Source organism: Mytilus californianus, unplaced genomic scaffold (genome assembly GCF_021869535.1).
Source record: "Mytilus californianus isolate M0D057914Y unplaced genomic scaffold, xbMytCali1.0.p SCAF_2, whole genome shotgun sequence".
In the NCBI taxonomy this organism is placed as follows: Eukaryota; Metazoa; Mollusca; class Bivalvia; order Mytilida; family Mytilidae; genus Mytilus; species Mytilus californianus.
In genome coordinates, this window is record NW_026262668.1 from 112187168 (window position 1) to 112199803 (window position 12636).

The following is a 12636-nucleotide window of genomic DNA, read 5'->3' on the forward strand; positions in this document are numbered from 1 at the left end:
CGGTCGTATAAAAACATAAAATCAGAAATGTTTAAAAATAGAAAGGGAACTTATGTCAATATACATGAACAATTAACTAAAGTTTCATGAAAATTGTTCAAAGCATTTTTGAGTTAAAGTCAGAAAACTGGAAAATTCCCCATTTTATATGAATAAAATCCCACAACTCGGAAACGTAAAATCTAAATTTTACAAAAATCGAAAGGGAGCTATGTCAATAGATATAAACAATTCACCAAAGTTTCATGAAAATTGGTGAAAGTGATTTTGATTTATTGTCTGACATGTTGATGACGGATGGAAGGACAGAGGAACGGAAGGACAGGGGTATACCATAATACGTCCAGAAAACAGGCGTATAAAAATTAATAAAATGCTCCGCAGGGTGCAGCTTGATAGGACCGCAGAGGTCGAACCCTGAACAGTTGGGGCAAGTATGGACACAACATTCAAGCTTGATATAGCTCTGAATTTGGATTGTGATTAAATATTTGACACAGCATAGGTTTCTGACACAGAATGAATGTGGTCTAAGAACTTAAAAATTTTAAATTGGACATTCACCTATTATGGTCCAATATCCAAAATCTAAATACATGGTTAGATTCAGCATATCAAAGAACCCCAAGAATTCAATTTTTGATGAAATCAAACAAAGTTTAATTTTGGACCCTTTTGACCTCAATGTGGACAAAGTTGATAACGGGGCCCAAAAATCTAAATACATGGTTAGATTCAGCATATCAAAGAACCCCATATATTCAATTTTTGTTGAAATCAAACAAAGTTTAATTTTGGACCCCGATTTGGACCAACTTGAAAACTGGGCCCATAATCAAAAATCTAAATACATGTTAAGATTCAGCATATCAAAGAACACTAAAAATTCAATTTTTGTTAAAATCAAACTAAGTTTAATTTTGGACCCTTTGGACCTTAATGTAGACCAATTTGAAAACGGAACCAAAAATTAAGAATCTAAATACACGGTTAGATTCGGCATATCAAAGAACCCCAATAATTCAATTTTTGATGAAATCAAACAAAGTTAAATTTTGAACCCTTTGGACCTCAATGTGGACCAATTTAAAAACGGGGCCCAAAATCCAAAAACTTAATACACGGTTATATTCAGCTTATTAAAGAACCCCAAGAATTCAAGAATAAAACCCCATTGAAATTGATCAAGAAATAAGCAATTTATAAGAAGTATCTTCTTTTGCACAATACTGTGCAATTGAATATTTCTTGCTATTGCGCAATACTGTACAATTGACAATTTCTTGCTATTGCGCAATATTGTGCTATTGGATATTTCTTGCTATTGCGCAATACTGTGCAATTGAAGATTTCTTGCTATTGCGCAATACTGTGCAATTGAAGATTTCTTGCTATTGTGCAATACTGTGCAATTGAAAATTTCTTGCTATTGCACAATACTTATTATATAAAAATTTACACATCCTGTTTGGTGTGTATCTCCTACCATATCATTATTATTTGGTTTTAAATATAAATCAGAAATAACCAACTTAAAATGGAAAATTTTAAAAGAAAAAAAAAAGGAAAAAAAGAAAAAAAAGAAAAGAAAAAAATCCCCCCCCTCCCCCAAATTTTTTGAACCCCCTTATGATTCATCACCCCCAAACTCAATCCCAGCCTTCCCTTTGTGGTATGGTACCTTGCAGTACAATTTCAGAGAGATCCATACACTTGAACACAAGTTATTGTCTTGAAACTAGAAAAATGCTTATTTTTGGCCCCTTTTTGGCCCCCAATTCCTAAACGTTTCAGGCAATTACCCCCGAACTCAATTCCAGCTTTCCCTTTGTGATATGAAACCTTGTAGTACAATTTCAGAAATATCCAACCACTTACACACAAGTTATTGTCATGAAACTAGAAAAATGCTTGTTTTTTGCCCCTTTTTTGGCCCCTAATTCCTAAAATTTTGAGGCAAAATGAACAGTTGTACTTTTCTACTTTTTTGAGGAACAACTGAAAACAATAGATATATATACAATGGCACACATAAGTTAACTATTTATCATGATATATAAACCACTGCCCTTATAGATGTCCCTCAACCTTTAAGCATATGTTAAAGGATGTCAAAGTGGTAATGTCTACACAATGTTCTCCTAAATGTACATATATGTTAAAGGATGTCAAAGTGGTAATGTCTACACAATGTTCCCCTAAATGTATATATATGTTAAAGGATGTCAAAGTGGTAATGTCTACACAATGTTCCCCTAAATGTATATATATATGTTAAAGGATGTCAAAGTGGTAATGTCTACTCAATGTTCCCCTAAATGTATATATATATGTTAAAGGATGTCAAAGTGGTAATGTCTACACAATGTTCCACTAAATGTATATATATGTTAAAGGATGTCAAAGTGGTAATGTCTACACAATGTTCCCCTAAATGTATATATATATGTTAAAGGATGTCAAAGTGGTAATGTCTACACAATGTTTATATGTTAAAGGATGTCAAAGTGGTAATGTCTACACAATGTTCCCCTAAATGTATATATATATGTTAAAGGATGTCAAAGTGGTAATGTCTACACAATGTTCCCCTAATTGTATATATATGTTAAAGGATGTCAAAGTGGTAATGTCTACACAATGTTCCCCTAATTGTATATATATGTTAAAGGATGTCAAAGTGGTAATGTCTACACAATGTTCCCCTAAATGTATATATATATTAAAGGATGTCAAAGTGGTAATGTCTACACATGTTCCCCTAAATGTATATATATATGTTAAAGGATGTCAAAGTGGTAATGTCTACACAATGTTCCCCTAAATGTATATATATGTTAAAGGATGTCAAAGTGGTAATGTCTACACAATGTTCCCCTAATTGTATATATATGTTAAAGGAGGTCAAAGTGGTAATGTCTATGCAATGTTCCCCTAAATGTATATATATGTTAAAGGATGTCAAAGTGGTAATGTCTATGCAATGTTCCCATAAATGTATATATATGTTAAAGGATGTCAAAGTGGTAATGTCTACGCAATGTTCCCCTAAATGTATATATATGTTAAAGGATGTCAAAGTGGTAATGTCTACACAATGTTCCCCTAAATGTATATATCTAATTATACCTTTTCTTGAAACACTTCAAAAAAGTTTCATGAAGGTACAACAAACTGGTTGGCATTTAACATTTTTCTCCCATCAAATATTTGTAGGCATTTGAAATCTCAATACTGAAAGATAAAAAGTAATAATATTGCATTTATGTCATACAATTCAATTCAAATATGTATTACATAACATTTAAAGGCTTCTCAATATTTCTATGAAGGTAAAAGGTTTATAATCATGTCAAGTCTTATCATTACAGGTAAACAATCCCCCTTCATATTTGCCAACCTCTGGCAATGAGAAACCATATCATGACATGCAGAAATTTATGCCTTGCGTTTTTACTCTGAAAATCTTCAAATCAAATTTAAGTACACAGAAGTAAGTATTGTAAACTTGAACTGTTATTATATTTCACAGTTGACTGATTGGCTAATTAAAATATCCTAGTTTGATGCATTCATGACAAATACAGTATCAATTGCAGCAATTGCAAAGGAAAATTATGTTTTGCAGCTAAGTTTGAAAAGTATGCCTTGGTGCTGATAGTCAAAGGCAGCTGTCTCTGAATGATTTTTACCTGTATATCTTTATACAACATGATATGCATGTAATATTTGTCACAGTACATTAGAAACCCATTCATCATCATTTAATTGTGAGGAGATCAAGTTCATCCCTATCCATACCTCATTCACAATCATACATCTCATCAAGCAAGAAAAAAATATTATTTACATGAATACTCTATCAATAATATTCTAAGTTATTCACTGCTTCAATAAACACTGTAAATTAAAAAAACTTAAACTTAGGTCGAATTATTTTTAAAAAAAACATTGTAGGATAAAAAGTGCAAGTTTACTTCCTGTTACATAGCCTATTCAATGAACCATTATTCAAGACTTTGGATAGGTTACAGAATTAATTTTTTAAATTATTAAGAAATAAAGAAACATGCTTTTCATTCCTGGTATGACTTAAGGACGCTTTGTTGATGTGATCATTCCAGAAAACATTAGCAAAAAGTACACATGCACTAAATGTTTTGTTTCCTTGAGGAAGGGGATAAAAAATCTTTTATTTTTTTAAAGTCTATCATTCTCTCATGCCATATTTATAAACTTTAACTACCAAACATTAAAAAAAAGTACAAATGTACTAAACATGTTTTTTTTTTCCTTGAGGAAGTGGATAAAAATCCTATGTTTGTAATTTCTATCCTTCTCTCATGCCATATTTATAAACTTTCAAGCTTTCTTTTCTTATTTTTGAACCAATTTACATCAAGAACATTTCAATATTAGCAATTTAATTTTTTTTATAGGTATTTTGAAACCTGTTCAGTTAAGATCAAATGCTGGTCACGAGATGTTTTTACAGATGGTCTATGTAGAACCATTTGAACGGATGTCAGCAATAGTATAGTACCTTCAAGTTGTTGCAAGTATCAACAGAAACTAAGAGTGTATAGGACAGCATGATTTAATACTAGTATATAAAGTTCTAAGAGCTTGCTTTCACTAGCTGTGAGTATCCTTTTTTTGCAGTATTGTTTATACTGTATAAAAGAAAGTAAGAGTACTTAATCTACTAGTATAACTTTTATGGCATGTTCTATCATGTTGACCTTTTGTTTATATACTGGTGGATACTGAAAATGGGAAGGGTTGAGACCTCAAGAAAATATATAATCCCACCTTTATTCATATGATTGTGTGATATAGCCAGCAAAGTAGGCAGCTGTTCTTGACAATGTAGGCGAGGGGTCTGGGGGCTGCCCAAGCCTCTGCCCCCAGAAGCTGACGACTTTTCAGCATTTTACCACTGTTTTGATTAGTCAAAATGTTCTTGATTTTTGTTAAAACTGATCTACCAAGTTATTAACTTAAACAAGAATTTGTGTCCACAGTAGACTCATGCCCCGCTCACAGTGTCATTTTTAATTTTCAGTGAACCATGAAAATGGGATAAAAACCCCTTTTTTTAGAAAATTAGAAATACCACATTATAAGGAACATGTGTACTAAGGTTCAAGATCATGTGACTACAACTTCACCCTAAACTACCTTCACCAAAAACTGCAACCTGATCAGAGACGGATGGGCGGACTCACGGACCAAAAAACATAATTCCCTCTTCTATCATAGGCGGGGCATACAAATAAAAGTAATGTGATTGCAAAACAATTTACTCTTATTCAAACATCACAACTAGTACAAAAGAAAACACTACTGACTCAGTTCAGTAAAGAGCCATTAGGATTACAGTTTTTAGCCCAGCAATCACGCTAATAACCTCTCTATATCAATTTTGAATGAGCGATGCACATGCATTAAAGCAAGTGATGATCATGATAGACAATCATCAATGTTGATCTCAAACAGTTCTTTATTCTCTTCATTGCATTATATTAAGTTACCCCTGTGACGGTGACAGGTGTTAGCAAATCAGGAAATTAACAAGCATTCCGAGAGTATTGCATTGCAATACATAGTCCCCTACCGGTTAAAAATTAATTGTACTGGAACAAAATGCTAACTTGATATATAACTTGTCATGGTGTAAATTATACAACAAATATCAAGTCAATATCTTCAAGCATGACGAAAAAAAGTGCGGAAAACTGATAGTTTAAGTGAATTTTCTAAGTCCAAGGACCATAACTCTGCAAAAAATCATCAAACCAAAACAAAATATAAACTTGGTCTGTAACTTTTCATGATAAAACTATATACCAATTATCAGATCAATATCTTCAAGCATGACGAAAAAAAGTGCAGAAAACTGATTATTTGAGTGAATTTTCTAAGTCCAAGGACCATAACTCTGCAAAAAATCATCAGACCGGAACAAAATTCGAACTTGATCTGTAACTTGTTATGATAAAACAATATACCAAATATCAAATCAATATCTTCAAGCATGAAGAAAAAAAGTGTGGAAAACTGATTTGCCGGACTGACAGAAGGACAGACAGATGGACAGACAGACAGAGTGCAACCTAAAGCCCCCTTCGACTTCGACTAAAAACTTGATACAGGAGAATAACTATAGAAGACGGTTAATGATGGTTTTATTTTGTGAATGATTTTGACCAATCTTTATAATGATTAATATGACTTGATAAGTCTGACAGCCATATAAAAATTTCTGTTCTGGTTAAAATAAAAAAAATTTATCTGTTAAAATAGAAAATAGTTATGCATGCACTTATAGTCACCTTGACGGAAAAGTAAGTTTGTAAACTTCTTTCCTTTCTTCTGTTAAAAGACTTTAAGTCTCCTTTTCACTGCACTACTAGTAATAGTGCCGTCTGTAAAGCACTCACAAATGTCCAGGTACCGTGGGTCAAAGCATGTAACTTTGGTCAATGTGTCGACTGTCCTGTCATCTGTCCTGGACGAACTTGCAGGATTTGCCTGTTTGTCATTAGTGTCACTTTAACTACTTGCTTGATTTTTATCTGCTGTTTCTTTCTTTGCAAAATACGATTTTACAAGTCTTTGCATTTTGTATGGTTTTTTGTTTACTTGTCTTCAAATCAAGGTACCATGACTTACCAAACTTCCTGATATATCAATAAAATGCTCCGCAGGGCGCAGCTTGATACGACTGCAGAGGTCTAACCCTGAACAGTTGGGGCAAGTATGGACACAACATTCAAGCTTGATACAGCTCTGAATTTGGATTGTAATTAAATATTTGACACAGCATAGGTTTCTGACACAGAATGAATGTGGTCTAAGAACTTAAAAATTTTAATTTACCTATTATGGTCCAATATCCAAAATCTAAATACATGGTTAGATTCAGCATATCTAAGAACCCCAAGAATTCAATTTTTGATGAAATCAAACAAAGTTTAATTTTGGACCCTTTTGACCTCAATGTAGACAAAGTTGATAATGGGGCCCAAAAATCAAAAATCTAAATACATGGTTAGATTCAGCATATCAAAGAACCCTAAGAATTCAATTTTTGTTAAAATCAAACTAAGTTTAATTTTGGACCCTTTGGACCTTAATGTAGACCAATTTGAAAACGGAACCAAAAATTAAGAATCTAAATACACGGTTAGATTCGGCATATCAAAGAACCCCAATAATTCAATTTTTGATGAAATCAAACAAAGTTTAATTTTGGACCCTTTGGACCTCAATGTGGACCAATTTAAAAACGGGGCCCAAAATCCAAAAACTTAATACACGGTTAGAATCAGCATATAAAAGAACCCCAAGAATTCAAGAATAAAACCCCATTGAAATTGGTCAAGAAATAAGCAATTTATACGAAGTATCTTCTTTTGCACAATACTGTGCAATTGAATATTTCTTGCTATTGCGCAATACTGTACAATTGACAATTTCTTGCTATTGCGCAATATTGTGCTATTGGATATTTCTTGCTATTGCACAATACTGTGCAATTGAAGATTTCTTGCTATTGCGCAATACTGTGCAATTGAAGATTTCTTGCTATTGTGCAATACTGTGCAATTGAAAATTTCTTGCTATTGCACAATACTTATTATATAATAATTTACACATCCTGTTCGGTGTGTATCTCCTACCATATCATTATTATTTGTTTTTAAATATAAAACAGAAATAACCAACTTAAAATGGAAAATTTTAAAAGAAAAAAAAAAAAATCCCCCCCCAAAAATCTTTTAAACCCCCTTATGATTCATCACCCCTAAACTCAATCCCAGCCTTCCCTTTGTGGTATGGTACCTTGCAGTACAATTTCAGAGAGATCCATACACTTGAACACAAGTTATTGTCTGGAAACTAGAAAAATGCTTATTTTTGGCCCCTTTTTGGCCCCTTATTCCTAAACGTTTTGGGCAATTACCCCCAAGCTCAATTCCAGCTTTTCCTTTGTGATATGGAACCTTGCAGTACAATTTCAGAAAGATCCATACACTTACACACAAGTTATTATCATGAAACTAGAAAAATGCTTGTTTTTTGCCCCTTTTTTGGCCCCTTATTCCTAATATTTTGAGGCAATTACCCCCAAAATCAATCCCAGCATTCCCTGTGTGATATGGAACCTTGTGGTACAATTTCAGAGAGATCCATACACTTGAACACAAGTTATTGTCTGGAAACTAGAAAAAATGCTTATTTTTGGCCCCTTTTTGGCCCCAAATTCCTAAACGTTTTGGGCAATTACCCCCAAACTCAATTCCAGCTTTCCCTTTGTGATATGGAACCTTGTAGTACAATTTCAGAAAGATCCATACACTTACACACAAGTTATTGTCATGAAACTAGAAAAATGCTTGTTTTTTGCCCCTTTTTTGGCCCCTAATTCCCAATATTTTGAGGCAATAACCCCCAAAATCAATCCCAGCATTCCCTGTGTGATATGGAACCTTGTGGTACAATGTCAGAGAGATCCATACACTAACACACAAGTTATGTCTGGAAGTTACAAAAATGCTTATTTTTGGCCCCTTTTTCCTTAACTGTTGGTACCATAACCCCCAAAATCAATCCCAACCTTCCTTTTGTGTTATTGAACCTTATGGTAAAATTTCATAGAGATCCATTCACTTAAACTAAAGTTAGAGTGTGAAAACCAATGTGTCTTCGGACGACGCCGGACGACGCCAGACGACGACGCCAACGTCATACCAATATACGACCGCAAAAAATTTTTGCGGTCGTATACAAAAAATAAATTGCTTTGCCGGGCGCAGCTGGATACGATCGCAGAGGTGCAACCCTGAACAGTTGGGGAAAAAATGGACACAATATTAGCGCTTGATACAGGTCTGAATTTGGATTGTAATTAAATATTTGACACATTATAGGTTTCTGACACAGAATAACTGTAGTCAAAGAACTTAGAATTGGTTATATGATTTGAATTTATATTCAATTTTTGCTTTTGTACAATACACTGTGCCTGTGCGAATTGACCCCCCACACCCCAAAAAAATAAATAATAAAATGCTTCGCTGGGCGCAGCTTGATACGACCGCAGAGGTCGAACCCTGAACAGTTGGGGCAAGTATGGACACAACATTCAAGCTTGATACAGCTCTGAATTTGGATTGTGATTAAATATTTGACACAGCATAGGTTTCTGACACAGAAAGAATGTGGTCTTAGAACTTCAATTTTTTTAATTTACCTATTATGGTCCAATGTCCAAAATCAAAATACATGGTTAGATTCAGCATATCAAAGAACCCCATATATTCAATTTTTGTTGAAATCAAACAAAGTTTAATTTTGGACCCCAACTTGGACAAACTTGAAAACTGGTCCCATAATCAAAAATCTAAACATGTGTTAGATTCAGCATATCAAAGTACCCGAAGAATTCAATTTTTGTTAAAATCAAACTAAGTTTAATTTTGGACCCTTTGGACCTTAATGTAGACAAATTTAAAAAACGGGACCCTAAATTAAAAATCTAAAAACACAGTTAGATTTGGCATATCAAAGAACCCCAATAATTCAATTTTTGATGAAATCAAACAAAGTTTAATTTTGGACCCTTTTGACCTCAATATGAACCAATCTGATAGCGGGCCCACAAATAAAAAATCTAAATACATGGTAAGATTCAGCATATCAAAGAACCCCATATATTCAATTTTTGTTGAAATCAAACAAAGTTTAATTTTGGACCCCAATTTGGACCATCTTGAAAACTGGGCCAAAAATCTAAAATCTAAATACATGTTTAGATTCAGCATATCAAAGAACCCCATATATTCAATTTTTGTTGAAATCAAACAAAGTTTAATTTTGGACCCCAACTTGGACCAACTTGAAAACTGGTCCCATAATCAAAAATCTAAACACATGTTTAGATTCAGCATATCAAAGAACCCCAAAAATTCAATTTTTGTTAAAATCAAACTAAGTTTAATTTTGGACCCTTTGGACCTTAATGTAGAGCAATTTAAAAAACAGGACCCAAAATTAAAAATCTAAATACACGGTTAGATTTGGCATATCAAAGAACCCCAATAATTCAATTTTTGATGAAATCAAACAAAGTTTAATTTTGGACCCTTTTGACCTCAATATGAACCAATTTGATAGCGGGCCCACAAATAAAAAATCTAAATACATGGTAAGATTCAGCATATCAAAGAACCCCATATATTCAATTTTTGTTGAAATCAAACAAAGTTTAATTTTGGACCCCAATTTGGACCAACTTGAAAACTGGGCCAAAAATCTAAAATCTAAATACATGTTTAGATTCAGCATATCAAAGAACCCCATATATTCAATTTTTGTTGAAATCAAACATAGTTTAATTTTGGACCCCAACTTGGACCAACTTGAAAACTGGGCCCATAATCAAAAATCTAAACACATGTTTAGATTCAGCATATCAAAGAACCCTAAGAATTCAATTTTTGTTAAAATCAAACTAAGTTTAATTTTGGACCCTTTAGACCTTAATGTAGACAAATTTAAAAAACGGGACCCAAAATTAAAAATCTAAATACACGGTTAGATTCGGCATATCAAAGAACCCCAATAATTCAATTTTTGATGAAATCAAACAAAGTTTAATTTTGGACCCTTTGGACCTCAATGTGGACCAATTTAAAAACGGGGCCCAAAATCCAAAAACTTAATACACGGTTAGATTCAGCATATTAAAGAACCCCAAGAATTCAAGAATAAAACCCCATTGAAATTGATCAAGAAATAAGCAATTTATACGAAGTATCTTCTTTTGCACAATACTGTGCAATTGAATATTTCTTGCTATTGCGCAATACTGTACAATTGACAATTTCTTGCTATTGCGCAATATTGTGCTATTGGATATTTCTTGCTATTGCGCAATACTGTTAAATTGAAGATTTCTTGCTATTGCGCAATACTGTGCAATTGAAGATTTCTTGCTATTGTGCAATACTGTGCAATTGAAAATTTCTTGCTATTTCACAATACTTATTATATAATAATTTACACATCCTGTTTGGTGTGTATCTCCTACCATATCATTATTATTTGCTTTTAAATATAAATCAGAAATAACCAACTTAAAATGGAAAATTTTAAAAGAAAAAAAAAAGGAAAAAAAGAAAAAAAAAAAAAAAAAAAATCCCCCCCCCCAAATTTTTTGAACCCCCTTATGATTCATCACCCCCAAACTCAATCCCAGCCTTCCCTTTGTGGTATGGTACCTTGCAGTACAATTTCAGAGAGATCCATACACTTGAACACAAGTTATTGTCTGTAAACTAGAAAAATGCTTATTTTTGGCCCCTTTTTGGCCCCCAATTCCTAAACGTTTCGGGCAATTACCCCCAAACTCAATTCCAGCTTTCCCTTTGTGATATGGAACCTTGTAATACAATTTCAGTAATATCCAAACACTTACACACAAGTTATTGTCATGAAACTAGAAAAATGCTTGTTTTTTGCCCCTTTTTTGGCCCCTAATTCCTAAAATTTTGAGGCAATTACCCCCAAAATCAATTACAGCCTTCCCTTTGTGATATGGAACCTTGTGGTACAATGTCAGAGAGATCCATACACTTACACACAAGTTATTGTCTGAAAGTTACAAAAATGCTTATTTTTGGCCCCTTTTTGGCCCCTAATTCCTTAACCTTTGGTACCATAACCCCCAAAATCAATCCCAACCTTCCTTTTGTGGTATTGAACCTTATGGTGAAATTTCATGGAGATCCATTCACTTAAACTAAAGTTAGAGTGCGAAAACCAATGTGTCTTCGGACGACGCCGGACGACGCCGGACGACGACGACGACGACGACGCCAACGTCATACCAATATACGACCAAAAAATTTTTAATTTTTGCGGTCGTATAAAAATTAACCCATTTTTTTTTGCTTTTGTGCGATACACTATGCTGTTGCGTATTGAACCACCCCCTTTTTTCCAAAAAAACAAAATATGTGAAGAAATTTTGTTTAATTTCTGAAATCTGAAAACATGTGGTATAATTTCAGAGAGATCCATACACTTAAACACAAGTTATTGTCTGGAAACTAGAATAAACTGCTTCGCTGAGCGCAGCTAGATACGCCCGCAAAGGTCCAACCCTGAACAGTTGGGGCAAAAATGGACACAATATTCAAGCTTGATTCAGGTCTGAATTTGGATTGTAATTAAATATTTGACATATTATAGGTTTCTGAATAAATGTAGTCAAAGAACTTGAAATAGGTTATATGAATTGAATTTATATTCAATTAAAGATTTCTTGATGTTGTGCAATATTATAAACAAATAAAGTTCAATTAATTCTCAATGTCATATTTGAAATTTATGAAAATAAAAAGGGAGCTTACATCAATAGATATAAACAATTCACCAAATTTTCATGAGAATTGGTGACAGCATTTTTGAGTTATTGTCCGAAAACTGGAAAATCACCCCTTTTTTTAATGAATAATACCCCATAACTCAGAAATGTAAAATGTAAAATTTATAAAATTCTAAAGGGAGCTTACATCAATACATACAAACAATTCACCAAAGTTTCATAAGAATTGCTGAAAGCAA

The 12636-nt window shown here is 33.2% G+C and overlaps 1 long non-coding RNA gene across 7 annotated transcripts in view; it reads right to left on the reverse strand.

Moving 5' to 3' along the window:
* Positions 1-368: 368 nt before the first annotated feature.
* Positions 369-12636, reverse strand: part of LOC127728613 (uncharacterized) — a 95492-nt gene continuing 83224 nt past the window's right edge. For 5 of the 7 annotated variants that reach the window (XR_007994259.1, XR_007994257.1, XR_007994260.1 and 2 more), the window contains one exon: positions 9063-11449. This is a non-coding gene — a long non-coding RNA (uncharacterized LOC127728613). Of the gene's footprint in view, positions 1071-6565; positions 7270-9062; positions 11450-12636 lie in introns of those variants that run through there. The other 2 variants (XR_007994262.1, XR_007994261.1) reach the window with 2 other exon arrangements.